This window comes from Leopardus geoffroyi, chromosome E1, assembly GCF_018350155.1.
Source record: "Leopardus geoffroyi isolate Oge1 chromosome E1, O.geoffroyi_Oge1_pat1.0, whole genome shotgun sequence".
Classification (NCBI taxonomy): domain Eukaryota; kingdom Metazoa; phylum Chordata; class Mammalia; order Carnivora; family Felidae; genus Leopardus; species Leopardus geoffroyi.
In genome coordinates, this window is record NC_059330.1 from 28,957,235 (window position 1) to 28,980,721 (window position 23,487).

General features: G+C 49.0%; 1 long non-coding RNA gene across 1 annotated transcript; it reads right to left on the reverse strand.

Annotated features, from left to right (window-relative positions):
- Positions 1-236: 236 nt before the first annotated feature.
- LOC123604673 lies at positions 237-17,215 on the reverse strand. The gene is made up of 3 exons (XR_006715421.1): positions 17,087-17,215; positions 1,458-1,544; positions 237-924 (listed from the first exon to the last, which is right to left on the reverse strand). It is a non-coding gene; the product is annotated as an uncharacterized LOC123604673 (long non-coding RNA).
- Between the last annotated feature and the right edge of the window lie 6,272 nt (positions 17,216-23,487).

Below are 23,487 nucleotides of genomic sequence, written 5' to 3' on the forward strand. Positions count from 1 at the left end.
GGGAGAAGCCAGCGTCCCCCCGAGTGGAGCCCTTACTTTTAGTGCGACAGCTATTTTATCTGGGCCGCAGGGAGACAGAGATATTTTAAGATGAGTGTGTCAGCTGGGGTCAGTTTCCGCTCAGCTATCACTCGCACTGTCAGGAGGAGAGAGGTTTCAGCTGTCCGGCGGGAGCCCATCAATCACTCCCGGCATCCCTTAATCAGACAAAGGGGCCCTCGCCACGGTGCTTCAGAGAGGGAGACTGTATTATTGTTCACACTCGACAAATAATTTTGGACAGGAGTTTTAAGCCCACAAATAAGATCCCTTGTATCTTTCAAGTGTTTAGATCCCTAAGGTAGCGGACGGCCTTCCCCTCAGGTTTGAGTGTCCTCCATCGCTCTTCCGGTACAACTCTCTTTCCCAAAGCTATTTTCATTCAGTCATTCAGCAAACATCCGCTGAGCCCCTGTGTATGTCAGGCCCTCTGCCAGGCGCTCGAGAGAGTCCTATAGAGCGGAGTGGCTTATATGCGAAGAACGCCGGCGGCACGTGAGAAGCACTTGAGAGCGGAGGTAGGTACAAAGGGCCGGGGAGACCCAGAAGGAGGAGTGACCAACTCTCCCAGGGGTAGGTGGGGGGCGGGGAGGGGCAAGGTTTCACAGGAGAAGCAGCCCAGCGGGGCTCCAAGGACTTCTGCAGGTGGATGAGGGACAGTAAGGACATTCCAGGAAGAGGTAGCAGCAAAGTCATAGAAGTCCGGAGGAACGCTTGGGATTTTGAGTGGTTTCATAGGTGGGGAGTAGAAGGAAATGAGGCTGGGGAGGGAGGCTGGGGCTCGATGATAAAGAACCTTGTACACTCAGTAGAACAGAAGCTCCATGAAGGGCGAGCACCTTGCCTGCCTGGCTCACCGCCGTCTCCCTGCTCCCGGAATGGTGCCTGGACGAGGGAAGACATTCAATGAATATTCATTGAATGCATGTGCTTGCCTGGCAAGGAGGCCGATGCCCAACCCATCCCTCTGGCACTCGCCATTCTCCAGTGTAAACGTCTTCCAAGATTCCCATCAGCCACTCGGTAACATCTATTTTTCTCTGGCTGGTATTCAAGGCTTTACGGATCTATCTCCCATCACCTTCTCCAACTGTATGTCCTAAGTCAGAAGTTGGCAGACCACGGACAGCCGGCCAAATCTGGCCCACCACCTGCTTTCGTAGATCATTTTTATGGGACCCCTGTCATGCCCCTTGGTCTAGATGTTGTCTGGGGTTGCTTTTCTATAGGGCAGAGCTGAGGCGTTGCAACAGAGACCTTAGGGCTTGCAAAGCTGAAAATAATTACTATTTGGCCCAGCTACGGAAAAGGTTTGCAGCTCCTGTGCTAAGTCTTTGGACGCAGCACCTTGAACATAGCAGACGCTCAACGCGTAGCTGCTGAATGAATAAGTCAGTGAACTTCATGAGTGCACTTACCCCGCACGGTGCTCCTGTCTTTGGCTCACACCCTGCCTTGCATGCTCTCGTCTCCAGTCAGGCCAGGGCACAGCACCGCCTGGTGACCTGTCAGTAAGAGCAGAAGAGCAGGGCTAAACACCCTTAGACACAGGGCCAGGAAAGACAGATCCTGGAGACTTCCTTTGGATGTGGCTGCTGATGGAAGGTTCTGGCACCGGGGCAGCTGTCAAGCGATGGAAAAGGCGAGGGTATGAGTCAGAGCTCTTTGGGGTTACAGAAACCCTAACAAACTGCAGAGGAAAATATGGGGTCTCACTGGGTGGGAAGCAGAGGCCAGTTTCCACTTCTGAGAAAGTGCAGGAAACCAGGCAAATGCAGGGACCAGAGTAGAGGAGGCCAGGTCCCCCTCTGGCCACGAGGCCTAATGCCGGCTCTCCTGTCTTGTGATCAAAGGAGCCAGGGCTCACCAGCTAGAACAGACTTGGGGAAGGGCTCTGATCGGTATATCCGGTCTCTGAGCCGATCCCTGGAGTAAGGGCCTTGAGTACTCTGACCAGGCTTGGGTCACATGGTCACCGTTGACCTGTAGGTGGGGTCTATTACCCGAACACCGTGGGTGGGTCGGTGCAAGCAAGCTGGGGATGGGAACAAACGTCCGTCAGCAGGCAGCGCTGTCCCAGCTAAATGACGCTGAGGCCCGCCTGCAGAGCTGAGGCCCCAAGGGAGCAAGGAAGTGTCTTCGGAACAACAGGAAGCCCTGCCAGCAAACTGGGGCACAGAGTCAGCATCATAGCAGCAGCACAGATGACATTGCTGAGTCCTAGAATCCAGAGTTAGGGCTACTCAAATTCCTCCTGCCTCCGGTGAAGACTGGTCCTGGGAATAGAGGTAGGTCTGACCCTGCAGGGCTGGAGGAATCAGCGAGCCCACCTGAATGCGCGTGTATGGGGATGTTGCAGGCGCTGGGAACAGCCGCATCCTGCCCAGTCACTAAGCCCTGCTCACATTGTTCCGAAGACACTTCCTTGCTCCCTTGGGGCCTCAGCTCTGCAGGCGGGTCTCAGCGTCATTTAGCTGGGACAGCGCTGCCTGCTGACGGACGTTTGTTCCGCTCCCCAGCTTGCTGGCACCGACCCAGCCACGGTGTTCGGGTAATAGACCCCACCTACAGGTCAACGGTGACCATGTGACCCAAGCCTGGCCAGAGTACCCAAGCTCACGTGTTCTTGCTCCAGGCCTCCCTCTCTGAACTTTCCTCCTGGAAGGGCTCTCTCCACCTCTGACTTCTCACCGGACACTGGCTCTTTTTCCCTACTGGGCACTTACCACATCCCCTGCCCACAATTCTTCCCAGAACTGACTCTCGGTGGCAGGGTCTCACTCTAGCTGGAGAGAGGGAAGGTGGCAGACACTTGGTCTTCTACTTGATTCTTTACCAGGAAGGCTCTAGTAGCATCCCATAAGCCTAACACAGAATCCCAGAAACCTGGATTTGAAAACCACTTTCTGGTGTCCACTTTACTGCTATTGGGGCACCTCCAGCGATGCCAGACTCTCTCTTCTTTACCAGACGTGTATCCCGTGGAGGACAGCCCGATCCCGCCAAACCACTATCTGCTTCCTGGTAACCTCTTCTCAGTAGTTCCAGCTCTGCATCTGGAGGAGCTCAGAAACAGTCGGGTCGCTCTTCTAAATCGCAGGCTTTTAAGTATTTGAAGAATACCGGCATGGTATTTCCCTTCTGTATCTTCTCTCCAGGCAAACTCCCCAAGTCACGGTAAGTGAGTGGCGGGTGGCCAGTGGGGGAGAGATGGAGTGGGGAATGGGTGCCGGGCTCCTCATCATCTCGGTCAGGTCTGACTTAGTTTGTAAGCATAGCCTCCAAATGTAATCTTGCCAAGGCCATTAAAGGGGACTCCCCTGGCCTTGTGTGTTAGGATGCTTACAGGTAGAATACAACAGAAAACCCAAGCAAAAGGGGCTCAATTAGAAAAATGGCTTACCTCTCAAGGAGAAGTGGAGTGTGTGGGGTTAGTTCAGGGCCCCAATACAGCCGTCAATGACCTGGGGCATTTTCATTTGTCCACCCCATACACCCCTCACTTGGCTGGTCTGATCCTTCCAGATTCCTCAAGGTGCCCAGTTGGCTGCTGCAGTTCCAGACCTCACATGCTAACCAGGTGTAGAGGCCGAAGAGGGGCAGGGGCAGATGTTTCTAGCCGTTCTTTTTAAGAAAGAAGAAAACTTTACCAAAAGCCCCCCAAGAGTCCCTGCCCCATGTCCCTTTGGCCAGAGTTGGATGGTGTGCGAAACTGTAAGTGGCGAGGAGAAAGGAAATCATTGTGATTAGCTTCGATTAATCAAGATTTACCCGCTGAAGGAGGGGCACGATGAGCCCTGGAGACAAGACGACCTGAATTCAAATACTGTCTTCATCACTTTGTAGCTTAACTCCAATAGCTTGATGTGAATCACTAATGGTTCGCTAGGAATCATTTAATCACTTAATGACAGCCACCGACCCTGTTTTCTCATCTGTGAAATGGGCTCAGCAATAGTGCCTGCCCATGGAAACGGGTTGCAATCACTTCAAGCATCCGGTACAGTTCCTGATAAACCTACTGAATGCCGTCTCTTCTTTCTTCCTTCCGCTGATCTGAGATGCTGAGCTTGCCATGCTGGCCCCTGCCTGCTTTCTTTTCTGCTTTAAACCCCGTTTCTCGCATCTGATGTTTATGAAACCTTTTCTTTTTTTTTTTTTTTTTATAAAACCTAAACGCAGGAATTTACATTTATCCCTTTTACATGGTTTTGGCCCATTATTTCAACCTGTCAAGATATTTTTGAGTCTCGATCCTGCCATCCTTTCTATGAACAATCCCTCTGGCTTTGCGTCAACTGCAAATTTGATAAGCATGTCTTCTGTTCTGCCTCATCCAAGTCGTTGAGGAAAGGGTGGAGCAGACAAGGTCAAGGGCTGAGCCTCTGGTGGTGTTGGAGCTGCCTGCATTTGGGCCCCATCGCTGCTCCCCTGCCCCCCCCCCCAACCCCCACCCCGTGCCCGTGCCATTAGTCAGGCAACACTTTGCCTTCTTATTTAGGCCTCAGAGGCTTTGGGGAATGTGTTCCTTGAATCGTCACATCACCGCCCTTTGTCACAGGCACTCCCTTGTCCCTCCCGTTCTGGGTGTCCTTCAGGATAGGAATTCAGTCTGGCACGGCTCATCTTGGTGGACTCACGCTGCTCCCAGGGATTGTTGTTTCCTGTTCTGTAAGTCCTTAGACTCAGGAATTTGCCAAGGATTTTTATCAAAATTGCCAGGCTGCCCTTACTGGGATTTAATGTTTTGTTCTAAAACTCAGGACATAGGCTGTTAATAGTTCACCATTTCTGCATTCTCTGTAATCCCTCCAAGATGCCTGCCGGCGCTTCTGTCCCAGCCCCTGAGGTCTTGCCATGAGCTCCTCAAGAGACCAGAGTCACTCTATGTATGTTGAGTCCGATTTTCTCTCTTTCTTTTTCTTCTCTTCGTTTCCTTTCCCCTCTCCCTCCCTCTCTCTTTATTTCTCAAAATAAAAATGTTCAGATATTTTCCAATATAATAAATACATATTCTTTGTAGAAAGTTTGGAGAATACCCACCTTGAGACATTACCCAACAACCATTCAGCGTGATGTCTTCCCATAGGCATCGCTCTCCCACAGGCAACAAACGGTTCCCGTGTTTGTTTGTTTGTTTTTTAATTTTTTTTTTCAACGTTTATTTATTTTTGGGAGCGAGAGAGAGACAGAGCATGAACAGGGGAGGGGCAGAGACAGAGGGAGACACAAAATCGGAAACAGGCTCCAGGCTCTGAGCCACCAGCCCAGAGCCTGACGCGGGGCTCGAACTCACGGACCGCGAGATCGTGACCTGGCTGAAGTCGGACGCTTAACCGACTGCGCCACCCAGGTGCCCCCCGTGTTTGTTTTAAAACTTTTTAATGTTTACTTATTTTTGAGACAGAGACAGAGACAGAGTGGTGAGCAGGGGAGGGGCAGAGAGAGAGGGAGACACAGAATCTGAAGCAGGCTCCAAGCTCCGAGCCGTCAGCACAGAGCCCGGCGCGGGGCTCGAACTCACGGACCGCGAGATCACGACCGGAGCCGAAGTCGGCTGCTTAACCGACTGAGCCACCCAGGCGCCCCAATTCTCTCTTTAATGTGTTTGTTTTAGTCCTTTGGGTTTGCATACGCTCCTCTTTGATGGAGACACACGGCGCAAAAGAAAGGGTTGAGGTGTTCTGCTTCGTCCCTACCAGCCAGACCCACGACACCATCTGCTCCAAGCCGTGCGTTCTTGCTCCCCACGCAGCTCAGAGCCTGTTGAGCTGGGGACACGTGGTCAAGCATTCCCACCTTGAGTGTGGGTCCACCTTTGCCCTGCTGGTTTTATCCGAGAGCTGTCTTGTGAGGGCAGACTCCGTTCTTTCCCTGCTCGTTCTCAGAATCCCTTTGCCAAAGGAATGTCAAAGGAAATTTTCAAGGGAAAACAAAAATCTTGTGGAAGGAAACGAAGGAGATGAAAAAAAAATTGGAGGCCTCTCCCGCTCCTCTCTTCACTCACAGCGACGTTGCCACCTTAAGGTAACTGTATGCCTGTCTGTGACTCCAACTCCCTCCTCAGCTAGGCCCTGCCGTGGACAGCTTCACCAAGAAAGGAGTGAAATTCTGCTGTTTCTATGACTTTGGCTTTTTTAGATTCTACATATGAGTGAGAGCATACGGTATTTGTCTTCCTTTGTCTGGCTTAGCTCACTTAGCATAATGGCCTCAAGGTTCATCTATGTTGTCACAAATGGCAAGATTTCCTGCTTTCTCATGGCTGAATAATATTCCACTGTGTATATAGCATATGACACATTTTCTTTATGGGGGGGTGGGAAACAGAGGGAGATGTTGGTCAAAAAATACAAACTTCAGTTGAAAGTTGAACACATTTTGGGGATCTAAGCATAGGGTGGTGATTATAGTTAACAATACTGTGCTGTATGCTTGAAAGTTGCTGAGGGAGTAGGTCTTAAATCTCACTGCAAAAAAGAAATGATAATTATGTGACGTTGGCTAACACTATGTGGGAATCATATTGCAACATATAAGTATCTCAAATCAATAGACGATGTACCTTAAACATTATATGATATGTTAATTATATCTCCATGAGGTGATGGGGGTGGGGTGGAAAGGGGGCTGAAATTATTTGCTTTTTAGACTCAGGGTAGAATTTTGGGATGGTGAAGAGTGGTGGGGAGAAGCCTTCTAAGCCGACCCAGAACCACCTTGACAGTTGGGTGGCTCAGCTGGGGCATGTGCAGGTGGGGATGGAACGAGTTCTGACCGTAAGCCAGGGCAACCTGTCTCAAATGCACTGGGCTCTCCCAGTGCTGACCTCCATCGGGGTTAAGTTTGTGCTGTCCTCTGCCACATGTCGGGTTCTGCCTGCCAGGCTGTTCTTCCTCTAATAGCACCTACGGTGGGCTTTGTCCTTCCAGCACTGGCTGCCTCCACGGGTCAGGTCCCGTCTATTCTCCGAAGGGTCCAAGCTCTGCTTCTGTTAGTTGTGCCAAGCTCACAGGTTCTAAGGAAAGGCACCTCCTAGACTGTCCCTTGTGAGGAGTGGTTGGGGGATTGGATGGGAAGAAGGGTGTTGGGGGGTCTCGAGTTAATTATTTGGAGAACTAGGGAGTCGTCCAAGTTCCTGGATTTAGGTCAACATGTTGGTTGGCAAAGAGGGGACTCTTACCACGTACCCCTGTCTAAGGCAGTTTGGCATGGTGAAAGGAGCCCCCGGAAGCAGGCCCAAACATCTAGATGTTTGCCCTGAACTCAAACACCAGCAGCTATGGTGACGTGAGGCAAATCACTTATTCTCCCTGGCCTTCAAAAAATGGACTTGGCCTAGATATGCGGCTCTCAGTCTTGCAGGGTTTCAAGACTCCTAGTGATTACTCATTGTATTTTTATGATCTATTGCTTGAGAAGAAATGACTGTGACTTTGGGAAGGTTATGCTGTGAGCTTTGCTGGAGGGTGTCATTCCTGTCAATGCCCTAGAAGTATCTGAAGGAAAGAGTCAGCGTCCTAGGTCTGAGGGAACTCCAAAAAGCCTCTCCTCTCCTGCTTCCTTTTCCATTCTCTCCCAAAGGCCAAGAAAAAAGAATTGGGGGCTGAAAGAATAGGTGAAGATAGGGTTAGAAGGGTGAGGGGATGGGGATGGGGATGGGGGAAGGGATGGGGGAGGGGATGAGGGATGGGGTAGGGATGAGGGGGAGGGGATGGGGATGAGGGGGAGGGGATGGGGGTGAGGGGGAGGGGAGGGGATGAGGGTTGGAGTAGGGATGAGGGGGAGGGAATGGGATGAAGGGGAAGGGATGAAGATGAGAGATGAGGGGGAGGGGTGGGGGATGGGGTGGGGATGGGGGAGGGAAGGGGGATGAGGGGAAGGGATGTGCATGAGGGGAGGGGATGGTGATGAGGGGGAGGGGATGGGGATGAGGGATGGAGTGGGGATGAGGGAGAGGGGATGGAGAATGGGGGATGAGGACCTCAGCTCTGTATGTGGTAGAACGGTGTTGTCTGTCCTCATTACCCTCGTTAACCTCATGCCTGGGCTGGGTTAGTTTTGGTCCAATCCATCAAAGGAATGCCACGTGAGCGGTCGGCGTTAGCACCAGAAAGGTGGCTGTCTTGTGGTTGCTCTTCTCTGAGGATGTGAGGGTCCCTGGAAGCCAGGAGAATATCTCCCCAGCTTCGACCTCAAGGAGCAAAGACCAGTGGGACTATTTCCCCTGGAAAAGGCAGAAGAAAGAGAGGAAAGAGGGAAGGGGGAAGTGGAAAAGGCTCTCAGGCTCCCCCCGGGCCCCAGGGCTCAGGAAGCATATCCTCTGCACCCTCCTGTTGACCCTCAGTGTGTGCATAGAGCTGTTACCAGTGAGACTGCCCATCCAGATGGGCTCCTGGGTGCGACAGAAGGGCGGCATTGCCTTGAAAAATGGAGAAGTGAGGAAGGCAGACAGGTCTCGGCGGGGCTGCGGTGTAGGGAAGAGGCAGGAAGGAGGGGCAGATTACAGGGAAGTGGGGGATACAGCAAAGGTCTGTGGTAGAAGGGAGTGGAAGGCCCCTGCCCGTGAGGACCGCCAGCAATGAGACGGTGGTGGTCGGGGAGCCACGGCTCCCATCTGAATTCTCACCTGGTTCTTCCAATCGCCCTCTGCGTGGCTTCAGGTACACCCTTCCTTTTCCCGAGCCTCAGTTTCCTCACCTGGGCAATGGGGTGGGGCAACGATGAGAGTGACGTCTGCAAAGCTTCCTTCGGCTCCCTTTTGGGGTCCCTACGCCTGGCAACCCCCTCTCAGCCTGGTCCCTGGGGACGGCCTCCAGCCTCGCCAGGCCTGCGGTGGTAAGGTTGGGACAAGCGCCTCCTTCCCTAGAGGTAACTACCCATTACACGGAGCCACTCTCTACCAAGCTGGGCCTCTGGCAGCTTTATTATAAGTTTATTACATGCTAATTCAAGCAAATAAATTTGCCCCAGCTGTGAAGCAGAGGAGATTAATAACCTCAAAGATTACTTTGCTGCTTTGATGAGTTTCTTGAGCAGAGTATATTTAGGAAGAGCAACTAGATTAGTCAAAACCCCCTTTAATTATTAGTGACACTGTGCAAACGACTCTATACGACTGGAATACCAACTACTTAACTCCCTGACCTTCTTATTCAAATAAACACATCTCATTATGGCAACGTGCCTTTCTGGTCCACACACCGTGGCAACTGCTGGCCTAGGACCTGGTAATGGGACAGCTGGCACGTGAACTCCGTGAAGGGTGGGACGACAGCCTTAAAGGCGTACGTCCCCCTTTCCCTGTCTTCACCCTTGGGTTGGATCAGGGCCCCAGGGAGGGCTCTGGATGTCCTAGAGTTAGAAGAAACCGTTCTCAAATGAGGGAAACGACTTGCCCAAAGTCATGCAGTGAATTAGCCATATGGTGTCTGTAGCCCTGCCACCTAAATCTTCCACTCCAAAATCAGTTTTGCAGCAAGAGACTGGGGCTGTCCCCAGTGGAAACTGTGAAGGTGACCAAATCCAATTCCAGAACCACTCTTACTCCTCACTCCCAAGCAGGGCTATGGGGCCTTTGCTTCCGTCCGTCTCAGAGCTCTTCTTCCGTGAAGACTTAGGCCGCTTGGAAAGGTCACCTCCCCGTGTTCAGAGAATGAAAGGTAGAGGAGTCACTCGAGCAGGAAGGTGGCATCTCCTGCCAGGGAAGGGAGAGAGTGCCCCTTACTGCCTCCTCTGCTGCACCACAAACCAAGCTTGAGGGCCCATCCCCGAAGTCCAGTAAGGAGCCCATGAAGGAGGCTCCACCCATTTGTTTTCTAGATGAAGAAACCAAGTCTCAGAGCATTTAAGCAACTTGCCCCGAAATGCCCTCCCTCCACTTGCCAACCTGGAAAATACCCCCTGGTCTTTTCTGCCTCAACGTGAGTGTTACCTCCATCGTGAAGCTTCTCTGCACGCTTTTCCTTCCACACTGTTCCCAGCACTGATCACACTTGATGGTGCTGATTTGTTCGTGATTTGTCTGCCTTATTTGATTGAGCTTTAAGAGCAAGAACTGGGTCTCTTTATCTTCATGTCCTGTGATCCTGGCAGAGAGCCTGGTCTGTACTAAGTGCTCAACCAACTTTGACAAAGACTTGGAATTGTTCTGGATGACAACCTTGGTCACAGAGGCAATGTGTCACCCTACTGATTGGCAACTTGGAAAAAAATTGCTGTAGTTCCCAGATACCATTCAACAAAAAATTGCAGGTATAAAAGAAAAAATATATATATATAAAAAAGAATTATAGGGGCGCCTGGGTGGCGCAGTCGGTTAAGCATCCGACTTCAGCTAGGTCACGATCTCCCGGTTCGGGAGTTCGAGCCCCGCGTCAGGCTCTGGCCTGATGGCTCAGAGCCTGGAGCCTGTTTCCGATTCTGTGTCTCCCTCTCTCTCTGCCCCTCCCCCGTTCATGCTCTGTCTCTCTCTGTCCCAAAAATAAATAAACGTTGAAAAAAAAAAAGAATTATAGAAAAAAGGCAAACATGTATCTCAACTCAAGTGGAGAGTGTCTTTCTCGATGTAGAAACAAAGGCAGAATTCATAAAAGATAGATTGGACCATTTAAAAAGTCAGATTTTTTTCCCCCATAGGTTAAATGTAGATTCCTTTCCCATATTGTCTACATGTATTCCTGGTCAGCCACTTGATTCTATCCCAAATTTTAAAAAGTATCATCAGGATGAAAAATTTGCTGGTAGAAATGCTTGGACCAAATGATGCTTTGGCTTATTACCTGGAGAATGTAACTGAGACAGTTCCCCCAAGACTTTACTCCCTCCTTCCTTTTGTAAGGGAACCCCAAGATTTTAGTGGAGCAGCTGCATTCCAGCAAAATGTTACATTCCCTAGTTTTCCTTGCAGCTAGCTTGCCAATGAGATATAAATGGAAATTGTGTGTGCAACTTTCTGGGTTCTGCCCTTAAAGAGGATAGGCCTCCTTTTTCCCTCTGCTCTTCTTGCTGAGTCGTGCAAGATAGGATCTGGGGCAGCCACACAACAAGACGGAAGCTGTGTGCGGAGGGTAGTGGAGTGACAGACGAGGTGAAAGAGGGTTAGGTCCCCTGCACCATGATGCCATCACATCAGTCCTAGAGAGCTTACACTAGAAATGTTAGGTGAAAATTGTGTATTATTATTATTTTAGGTCTTTGTTTCCAGCATCAAATTTATATTCTAATTATAGGACATTCTGATACGAACAACTGAGGACCGGCCAGCATGTTGGTACCGAAAAGTCTCAAGGCTGAGGCGTCTACACTGCTCTGAGCATGTTTAGGAGCTGCTCAAATTTTACTAGCTTGGAATTTGAAGACTTCTTTTAAAATACTTTGTTTTGAAGACATGACTTGAGAAACTTGTAAAATTTTTTACAACTCTAAAAAATTAAGAAAAACCCCACAAATCCATAGGGGTGCCTGGGTGGCTCAATCAGTTAAGTGTCTGACTCTTGACTTCGGCTCAGGTCATGATATCGGCTCGGTCTCTCAGGGTTGTGAGATCAAGCCCCACATCAGGCTCTGTGCTGGGCATAGAGCCTGCTTAAGATTTTCTCTCTCCCTTTCCTTCTGCCTCTTCCTCACTCATGTGTGCACTCTCTCTCTCTCAAAAACAAACAAACAAACAAAACCCCACAACAACAGCAACAACAACAGAAAACAAACCCACAAAAAAATGAATCCATAAAAATTGAAAAAATGATCTAAATTGTGAACGCCAAATGAAGGAAAGAAACCCGTGTATTGAGTGGTATGGTAGCATAATTATACAGAAAGGAACTATTTCAAGTGACTTAATTAATTAAATCAATTTGATTATCATCCCAAGTGGGATATACCCTAAATAAAATGGCTGCAGGGGTGCCTGGGTGGTTCAGTTGGTTAGGCGTCTGGCTTTGGCTCAGGTCATGATCTCGAGGTCTGTGAGTTCGAGCTCCGCGTTGGGCTCTATGCCAACGGCTCGGAGCCTGGAGTCTCCTTTGGATTCTGTGTCTTCCTCTCTCTCTGCCCCTCCCCCACTCACACTCTGTCTTTCAAAAAAATAATAAAAACATTAAAAACAGGCTGCAAAAATTTTTAACTGTTTATTCATATGCATATTATTAATGATAATGCTGGTATTGTTTATCTGAGACTGTTGGGTGTATGTCGTGGGATAAGGAAGTGAGTAATTATGTTGGTTTGATTGGGAATTGGGATGTTCAATGTGAAAGAAAGGATGGTATGGATATAAGACTGATGAGGCTAAGTGAAAGCCCCAGAATCCTGAATCTGAATCAGAAGGGTCAATATGAATTTAGGAAGTACGTTGTTATTTTTAAAGCTCTGTCCATTTTCCATCCATTGCAAAAAACCTGGGAACAATGGCCAACCCAGTAAGTGTGAACACCCCTACAAACCAGATTATGGTCTCTAAATACTATTACTCAAAAAATGGGGATTGAAGTTTTTTAAAGAAATGATGGATTCCAGTTCTGGGCCACAAAATGTATATGATGACCTTGGGACATCTTATGTCAAAGATGGCAAATTGAGAAGTCTCCTACTGGCCAACGATGGGACAGTTTGGTCATCAAAAAAATAATAACTGCAATACATTGAAAATATCATATTTGGTCACATGGACACTCTATGCAATGCCATCTGTCCCACATCTGACCTTACTTACTGGCAATTTGGAAACAATTTAAGATATTTTTCAATCCATGAGTTCATAATAAATTTTTAAAAGAAAAAGACAAAGCCCACTCAGTGATCACTTTTGGAGGATGTCATAGAACCATTTAAAAAAAAATTTTTTTTTAACGTTTGTTATTTTTGAGAGACAGAGACAGAGCATGAGCAGGGGAGGGGCAGAGAGAGAGACACACACACACAGAATCCGAAGCGGGCTCCAGGCTCTTAGCTGTCAGCACAGAGCCCGATATGGGGCTCGAACCCACAAACTGTGAGAACATGACCTGAGCTGAAGTCAGATGCTTAACCGACTGAGCCACCCAGACACCCCAGAACCTACTATTTTGAAAACTGACAAGTGAAGAGAAGGAGTCAAGCATTTACTGGCTTTTCCTATGTAAACCCCATAGAGTAAAGAAATGGTTGATAAGTAGCTCTTCATATGATGAGTGAGAAACAGAATGAGAATAACATCATTTTGCAATCCTTAATAAAATTGCGGACAACTCGATATCACGTGCTATGCGGCGGAAGAACACAGTACTATCTGTGAAGTGTTATTGTCAAAAAAACTGGACCTGAATTTTATCAAACCTCTATCCATGTCTTATGAAAGAGAAGGAAAAACATATTGAAAGGCACTGGGGATGCCATCAGCGAATTCCCAGTTGTGAAAAGCCTATAGAACCACGATTCCAGTCTTGTCAATAAGCAATGTAGGTGTCTGGGTGGAGTTGGGGTCAATGCGTTGGTGGCATCAGTCCAGCACAGGATGTCAGAGGCAGGGTGGGTAAGGTGTCCCTGGGGCAGGCAGGGCAGGGGCCAGCAGCCCAGTGTGGGGTGTCAGAGCCTAATCAGGGTGAGAGAAAGTGTCCATGTAGAAGGGGCATCCTGGTGGGAGAGGTAGGTATGATGTATTGGAGCCTGAAGGCCCTGAAGAGGGCATCTACATAGTGTGGGCAGAGGACGACAGTGGCCTCATGTGGGCTTTTAAAGCCAAAGCAGGGTAAGGAGGGTGCCTGTGTGGGTGTCCACAAAGGTGACGGGAGATTGGTTTCATTCAGTAAGAAAATATGTTGAGGGTAATAATGGGAGCCAGGTGTCTCACTGTCAGGAGGGAGTTACAAATATGGAAAAGGAGAAAATGAGAATCACCTCTGTGGTATTGGATTGGAATTAGAGATGTTAGTGTGAATTCATGCTTTTCAATGTGTATCTAGACAGAGATGGATATAAATATAGATGTAAATGTGGGTATGAATGTATATAAATACATGTACGGGTGTGTGTGTGTGTGTGTGTGTGTGTGTGTGTGTGTGTGTGTATTCTTTAGCTCTGTCCACTGAGAGGGCCTAAGAGAAGTGATATCATGATACCAGTGAGCAGACCCTTGTCCATGGCACAGGAGCCAGAACTCCTTGGAGAAATGGGCGATTCTTGGGCTGGGGCAGAGACACTACAATATGAGCTGAGAATATCTTGTGCCAGAGAATGAGAAAGTGCTCAAAAACTGATGAGGACGTGTCAAAGAGACACAGAAGCCAACACGAGGGGCTACCTACCCCTGGAGCTCAAATCAGGGAAATTAATACTCAAATCTTATGTTCAAAATTTTGAGTATAAAAATAAGTCATGATAATGATGCATTACAACCCTTTAAATAAGACTCTGTGAATTGGTACTGATATAAATAAATAAGTTTCCTTTAGAGTAAAATACCAACTAATAAATACGGAAGAAAAGGTGAGATTAGAAAATCACTATTTGGCTACCTTCGCAGTAATAATCACTTCAACCAGGAAGCGTTAGTTGATGTCAAGTTATGGAGTGGAAAGTTTGATGAGGAATGGGTACGTCCATAGTCTCAAACCAGCTTCCATCCAAAATACTGAGTAATTACAGGGGCGCCTGGGTGGCGCAGTCGGTTAAGCGTCCGACTTCAGCCAGGTCACGATCTCGCGGTCCGTGAGTTCGAGCCCCGCGTCAGGCTCTGGGCTGATGGCTCAGAGCCTGGAGCCTGTTTCCGATTCTGTGTCTCCCTCTCTCTCTGCCCCTCCCCCGTTCATGCTCTGTTTCTCTCTGTCCCAAAAATAAATAAACGTTGATAAAAAAAAAAAAAATACTGAGTAATTACAAAGAAAAATGAGTAAATTTACTGTGGAATATCCTGGCAGACCCAACTTAATCAAGTGATTAAAGCTAATATCACTGGTAATAGGACCAACAGAAATTGTGTACCACCTGATAGGATACAGAAGGACACAGAGCCGCTTAGTGTGACACTCTCGTTAAAAGGCATCGCCTGAAACTAATCGTGAAGAAACGTCGGAAAACTCAAATGGAAGGACTCTGCAAAACAACTTGCCCATAATCTTCCTAAGTGTCAGGGTCATGAAAGTCGGCGTGAAGGACTGAGGAACTGTTCCAGTTTGAGGGGGACTAATGAGACGTGACAATTAAATGTAACGCATGATCCTAGATCGCAGCTTTTGCAATGAAGGACGTTATTGGGACAACCTAGATGTCCGGTAGGAATGAATCGATGTTAATTTCCCAACTGTGATGGTTGTATTGTGATTGTGTAGGAGAGTGTCACTGTTGTAGGCAATACACGCTGAAGTATTGCCTGTATGTGTGTGTATACAGCGGGGCTGGTGGGGGTGCTGGGGCGTCAGTCAGCCGGTCATCCTCAGATGGCTGAATAAAAGAAGTTCTTCGTACTGCTCTTGCAAAATGTTTTCGCGAGTTTGAAATTATTTTAAAATCAAAGTATCTTTAGCATTCCAAAAAAAAAAAAAAAAAAGCAAGCTGTTCATAATAGCCCATAAGTGGAAATAACCCAGATGCCTATCAACAGATGAACGGATAAATCCAATGTGGTGTATACATACAGCAGAATATCATTTGGTAACAGGAACAAAGTACGGATACGCGCTACAACATGAATGTACCTGGAAAACGTTATGCTAAGTGAATGAAGCCAGTCACCAAAGATCATGTATTGTATGAGTCTATTTACATGAAATGCCCGGAATAGACAGATCCACTGAGACACGATTGTTCTAAAGTTGGTCCTGGTGATAACGGCACAACTCTGTGAAGCTACTAAAAACAACGCTTGAAGTGAGCGAATTGCCTGGCATATAAATTCGATCTCAATAAAGCTGTTACCAAAAAAAAAAAAAAAAAAAAAAAGCAAACTGCACACGCATGATTAACCAATGTACAAATCCCAGTGTAATCTGAATCTGGTAAAAACTTGCTTGGGGGAAAGAAATGAACCTTTTACCAAATTCGGTTAAATTCAACATGGATTTGGTGAGCACCGACTAAAAACTTTAAGTTTGAAAGGAAGCAAAGAGGGCCCAGGCTCTGTGCGAGGAGCCAGAGACTCAGGAATAGGACACGAGAGCGTCCATACCCCCCCGACGCTCAGACAGTAAGCAGTTCCACAACTGTTGGGTCACTGCTGTCGCAGAAGAGGGCCCAGGGCCTGTGGGAGCCCAAGAGAGGGGCACTCCATCCATTCCTCCTGGAAGGCTTCCCTGGAGGCCGTGACCTAGAGCTGAGTGGGGCCAGCTGCGGAGGGGTAAGTCAGGTAGAAGAGCATAGTGCAGGGAAGGATACTGCAGGCAGAGGAAGCGACTCGAGCCGCAGGACAGAGAGGGCAGAAGCCACCTTGTGTGCAGAAAGACAACAACAGAAGGCCATTTGCGGCTTCCAGAAGGAGCAGGGAATCAGGCAATTGACGGTGTCCATTGGAGCAGAGGAGCAGAACACTGTCCCCTAGACTGTCTGTCCCTTTATGGGTTAACTGGTCCCCTGCTGGTCTCCCAGGCCCCGAGGCTTCTCTGTCACTATGGATCACTCCACAGAATTGGTCTCGCCAGCTCGGTTCCCTGGAGTCTGGCTGTCATTGGATTCCCCTGGAAGCCAGCTGCTGCGCGGGTGGGAGGGAGAAGGAGAGCAGGGTTGCAGGGACAGATCTCCTTTGTGCAGAGCTCACGTCTGCTCCCGGCTCCAGATGGAGGTGCCAGCCCCTCCCCGAACGGAAGACAAACTCCAAAGCTGTCGGGCCAAGTTGGCTCACCTTGGAGACTCCCGGGAGGCAGGAGGGGGAGAAGGGAAGCAAATAAAGGGCCCCTTTGATTCTTTGCAAGAGCACGGCTCAAAGCGTCCTACATCGGGAGTGGGGACGGAGGTGAGGTGCAGCGGGGCGGGAGGGATTTGTATGTCGGGACCATTTAGGAGAAGATTGGGAAAAATGTTTGCCTGCCCCTGCCCCTTCCTCCTCACACCGAAGCCTGTGATGCTACAGGAAACCTACCTCATCTCCAGCAGAGCTGGGGGCGTGATTCCCATTTCACAGAAGGAGCAGCTGAGGTGGCACACCGGGGCTAAGTAACCTGCCCAAGGTTGCAAAGCCGGCTCCCCATCCAGGAGCGGCTGGTTCCGAAGCCCGCCTGGCGCAGGATATAGAACAGGGCAGACGGGAAGACCCAAGCAACTCTGCAGAACCAAGAGGAGTGTCACAGGGATTCTGAAAGTCATCAGCAGACCCCAAAGGCCTCAGAAGGTGCTTCCGAGGGGTTGGGCCCGAGCTCCATCTCTAAAAGTAGCCAAATGGCCCATCTATCCATTCACTTCATACATTTTTGATTTAGTGCCTGTCATGTGCCAGGCACTATTCCCAGCTGAGTCACAGGCTTGCAGGGTTCCAGGTGCTGGGACACAAACACGAAGGAGTTGTGGCACTTGCCTGGAGGCTGGGCGGGAAAAGGATGTGTAAGCCCCAAAACGCAGGGGTAGAGGTGAGCACTGCACTCCGTGAAGGGTATGTGAGCGTGGGGCTTCCCCAGGGGGAGGCAGGCAGGCCCCTCCAGAGAGGCAGCTCGTTGACATCATCCAGGACTACCCCGGAGGCCAGATTAGAACAAGAAGGTTGCTCGGCACGTTTTCAATCAGAGCAAGGGGAGCTGGATGGAGCAAATGTGTAACTGCATCAATGAGAAAGGTTGATGCACCTGTCTCTCAGTAAGGAAGCTGTGGGCGTGGGACGAGAATACTAGAAATCCGTAGGCTCAGAGCCCAGCGTCCGCTGCTACCTTGCAGATGTCCTGCCCGTGGCTGCGACACTTGAAGTTTATTGCTTAAGACTTCCTCTTCCTACCAGAACTGTGGCCCCGAGACTCTCTTTGTTCCATGCTTTCATGCGTCTCTGTGCCCGTTTCGTTTCACTCCTCAAGAGAGATCCTGACTCCCTCACTTGCCGGCGCTTCAGGAAAGCCCGACGTGAGCTCATACCAACTCCCCCATAACCAATTCATCAAACGACCAACTTTGGCAAATTTCCTGAAGTTTCCCATTCACGCACACCCCTTGCTTCTGTCTTTACTGTAATTCTTGGTGACAGGAAATTGTTCCATACCTAGTCTCCGACGGACGGAGGACAGTTTTGCATGACATGATCTAAAGCCCCTTGGAGAAGCTAGATTTATCTGCTCAGCTTTCCCCGAGTCCATTCTTTCCCGTACCTGCTCTAACAGTGTGGCTTAGACACCTTTCTGTTACCGGATGTCCCCACCGCGGAAGAAATCTCCAACTGAATTTCACGGAAGGAGCTCCTTCGTCGCAACTTTGAAATAAAACTCTGACAAGTGGTTTCGACCAACTCACGGGTTCAAGAAATTGCTTTCTCATCCGACTGGGTGGATTAGCAGGTTCGGGAGGGCTGCGGGGAGCTGGGCTCCAGAGTCCTGGGTCCTTCAGACTCTTCTCTTGCCATCTTCTCCCCGCTCCCTTCCACAGCCTCCCCGCCGGCCCCAGCCACCCCAGTCTGCCCTGGTTTGCCACGCTGGACCACCAGGCTGAGCTGAGCTGTCTTTCCCGGTCCAGCCCTCGCTGCCTGCCCAGCAACCCTCCATCAATTGTTGCGGCACGGTGGGTGACCACCCACGGAGGTCTTCAAAGCGAATGAAATGGCTTCATTTGACCCAGATCTCTGAACCCTCCCTAAGTAGTTAAGAAAAGCACATTTTTAGTAAATGTGTTAAACTCGGCAGACCGGACCCTTGGGCGATTGGACCTTCGGCATAGCGGTCTGCTTGCACACCGAGTTGATGAACCTGGATGGACACAGGGAGTGGATGTGGGCAAGTGGGGGAGGCAGCCCAGAGCCGAAGGAGGAGGGGTTCCTCTATCCTGAGCACCGCACCCCCCCCCCCCACCGGGACTCAACCTGAAGGTGTCACTCTGGTATCACTCTGGTTGTAAGACAACTTGTTATTGAGAAGGGTTCAGGCACCAAACTGTATCATGTACATTAGACATCCCACACATTCAAGACCTTGCTGGACGGCACTGTCATTCACTCGTTCCCCCGTCTGCTTTCCTGGGAGAACCGGCGGTGGAGTTACAGCTCCCAGGGAGGAGAGAGTCAGGTGTGTGGGTGCCTATCTGTCCTTCTGTAGTGGGTGCTATACGGGAGGCATAAGAAGAGGTGGGTACAGTGGCTTTGGGCAGTGTGGGGTGGGGTGTCCAATCCATTGCAGGCACAGCGAGTGGGACCCGTGCTGTTTCCATGGCACTGTTTATGTTATGGTAACTGCAGTCCAGGGTCCCAGGCTGGAGGGATGGTAGGTGATGAGGCTGGAGCTGCAGAAATGGGTTGCATCAGAAGAGTCTAGAAGCCTTCCTGGGAGGTTTGAGTAGTAGCCTGTTTCTCAGCTCTATCAGACCCAACCCTCCTTTCTGTAAAACCATGTTGCAATGTCCCCCTTCACTAGCCCCAAAGAAAATCTACAAATAATAGAACGTACTTCAGTACATAAAAACTTCAGTAGAATGCTCAGTCTATAATATAAAGGAGTAATATAATGTAAGTGATTTATAATAAAATACTATGTATCTGCGTCTGTAAACATCTGGGAATGGCTGTTTTCGAGGGCATAATGAAGGGGTCAAATGCTCCTGCTTGTTCAGTCACTGTGAATGTGACACTGTGGATGCAGACTGGCCGAGGGCCATTGCCATCGATGACTTCATTCTCTGAATTAGTGAAGAACCGGGTAATGTTCTGAATGAAACAAAAGCATGTCCTTCTCTTCATTTACATGGTCGTTACACCCCCACATGAGTTATTATGTGTTGAAATTGTGCAAAAACTACTTTGAGTTGACTGTTAAATGAGACAAAAGGCCCAGATAAATCTAAGCTGGTTTCATAATAATCTGTGTGAACATCATGTGGGACGCCTCGGGCCTCTTGGGACCCAGAATGAGTCGTCCTCGTGCAAGATTGCCCCACACATCACAGCACCCACAGCTCTGGCCCCGTCTGCTAAGGGCCCACCTTGAGAACCTCTCTGTGGGTCTGGAGGGCCAATAGAGGTCTACGGGATAGTGACATGGTCAGGCTTGGGGTGCGGCATGCCCACCCTGGCAGGTGCTGAGAGCCGGGTGGGGCCGGGGAGGACATTGGCGGCTACTGGAGTAGTCCAGAGGAGAAGTCCACGGCGGAGGGCATTGGGGGCGGGTCCCCAACTGCAGCACAGTCTGGCGCACCTGTGGACTCAACTCCTCGGACACATGGACCATCGACAGGTGTGGTGGGGGTCGGGCAGCGGGGGGAGCAAGGGTACGATTTGGGCTCCGGCAAAAACATGGCCAATTGCTTTTGTCTGCCAATCCACAGAGCCCGTCTTCTCCTGACCCTAGATCCCCACACTGGCTGTGTGTGTTACAGCCCTGATCTTGGCTTGCCCCCCCGTCCCATGTCTAGGCGCCCAGCTCCACCGCGCAGGCCTGGTTCCTGGGGAAGTACATGCAGCTGCCTCTATAACTCAGACTCAGGGCACTTTGTGTTTTATTCCTTAGGGCTGCCGGAACTGCCCCATCGCCCTGTCCCTGCCCCAACCATTGAGCGCCTGTGTTTCCTCTAGGGCTGGGGTTAGTGAGGGGCGAGGGCAGAGGTGATGGCCCCAGGGGTTCTCCAGCCGACTTTCCGAGCACGTACTGCTGGGTCCTGCTGCTGGGTATCATTTCCAGGGGGATGTAGAAGACGGTCTCTGGCCCTAAATGGCACCGTTATAAACCCTTACAAAGCCAGGCCTTCTTGCTCCTGACATTTTGCTCCTGTTGCCACGTGGCAGACAGCTGTAGCCAAAAGTTATTGAAAAGCAATTTAACTCTTTCCGAAAGTATTCCAAAAAATTCCAAATAGGGATTCTATTTTAATTTTCTTTTACCAGAAGGAGAGAGAGCATGGTGGGCTCCTGAGACTTCTAATGACCGAATGGGGGGGGGGGGTCGTCCTCGTTTCACACACACATGCGTGTGCAGAGACACACGCACACGTACACACACACCGCCCCATGCACACACTTCACGGTCATGGCAGTTGGCTCTGGACATTCCCTACGTTCCCCTTCGCTACCCAGCTCCTGAGGGGTCCTGCCTCTCCCCCGCCCTGCTCACTTAACATACCTGCTCATTTCTCTTTTTCCCAGTAAAGGAGATCCTGGCTTTGGACAGGACATTTCCGTCCTCCTCGCTCCCGCCCCCCGCTCCAAATCTACACGATGGAGACCCAAACCAGGAAAGACCAAATTCTTCTTGGAAGGTGTGGGAGCAGAGGGGACCAGGGAGAAAGGCTGACTTTTTCACAGGTCATTCATTGAACATGGGGACATCAACATTAGCCCACGTTAGACTTCTTATCACATCATGTTTACATGTCCCCCCGCCCCCGCCCCACGCACATAGCTCTCACAGAAACAGCCACATGGGCTGTTTTCCATAATCCCCTCACCTAATTCTTTTATGGATACTCTCACACTTCTTCAATATCAAGTTCTGATATTCATAACCATGACTCTGATTAGTGCAAGACTTCAAAGCGCCTTCTGAATCATTAAAGAAAGATTAAATTACTTTCAGGATAGTTTCAGCATTAAGTGTAGCTGAGCTAATTCAGATTCTCTGAAAATTGGCAATATGATACATCGCAACTTTCCACAAGCCAGAGTATTCGGATTAGACCCACCCAAAAGCTCAGCAGAGCTAGGCCATGAGTCCACAGGAACCCATAAATACACAGGCACATCTGGGCAGGAAGCAGAGCCTGAATCCCATCCAGCCAAATGCTGTCACTACCCTGTAAATCTTCCGGAAATTCAAACAGCCGTTAACGTTTGCCGACGTTGTAAGTGATGCTCTCATAATCACTGCCATCTATCTGGGCTTGGCCATGGACAGGGTCATTTGGTTAATGCAGGATTCCATCTTCATTGCTTTGTAACTAGTTTTTAATCAGCGATGATTGCTGAGCTGGGATGCTGTGGGCCAGCTCGCCTGCTCTTTCCTCAGAGAGTGCCCATAAATATGTCACAGCAATTAACCAGAGACCCGAGGGAGGGTGCCGAGGGCGGCAGGAGAGCCAGGCTGCTTGGTGCAGCCACCAGCCTCTTCCCCTCCTCAAGAGGGGCGCCCCGGCCCCCATCCACCTTTGGAGGGTTGGTGAAGGGTATCAGCAGACAAGGGATGCCCTCAAAGAAGCATCTACTCCAATTACTGCTTTTGACTTGCCCAACAGTTTAATCTCCCACAGGGTGGAGGAAATGACCAGTGGTCTGGCCACTCTGAAATCAATTCTGACCATGAAAGAAAAATGGACTGGCAAACTGGAAATGATAAGAATCCTGCGGGAAGCGTCTTTATAATATTGTAGGCTGTGCATAAAACGAGGCAGAGAAGGCTTAGCACGTGGAAGCATCCCTTAGAGTTGAGGGAGGCAGAGCACAAAACATTCAAAAAATAATACAAAATCATTTCTTTATATTACATCCTCTAAAGGAGAGGATGATGTGAGAAGGTGGGAGAATGATTACAAATGCACTTCTGATTGGGCAATGTCAAATGATCCTGATGAAGAAAAGATGGGGGACTGTCCCTCAAGATCCAGTGATGGCTGAACAAGCTTTCCAAAAGCACCCAAACACCACATTTTTAGCAGCAATATATAAGCGCCCTTTGCTCAGCGCAACAGGTAATGCAGCTCTCTTCATTTTCTGCCAGACTGATGAATGTAGCTTTAATTTTTATTTCCTATTTTGTGATTTTGAGCATATTTTCATATGTTGAGCCATTTGGATTGGCCCTTCCATAAATCACCTATTCCTGTCTTTTACCCATTTATCTATTGGGTTGCCTTTGGCTTGTCAATTCACAAGAGCTCTGTATATACCATGACCTTCATCCTCTGCGTTACAAATAATTTCCCCCCAAATCTATCATTGGTCCTACTTAAGTTTAAATTTTTTGCCATGTGAAAACTTTAAGTATTTTTTGTGTTAAAATATTTTTATAATGTTGGATTTTCTTTTTATGGCTTCTGGGTTTCTCATTTTAGCTTTTAAAAAGCTGCTAGATTGTACATGAATGGTGTAGATTTTCTTGCAATAATTTTATTGTTTTACATTTAAATCCTTAATCCACCTGGGATTTATTTTTATGAATAACATAGGTTGAAAGTCAACTTTTATTTTAATCTAGTTGAAAAGCCAGCTTTGCTTGTACCACATATTAAGTAATCCATCGTTTTCCCACAGAATTTAACTACTCATTACATTTATCAGACAGTATTAATTCTAATATATACCAGGATCTATTTCAAATCATTTATTCTACTCCACTGATCTATTTGACACTCTTTTTTGTTGAGTTTATTTAT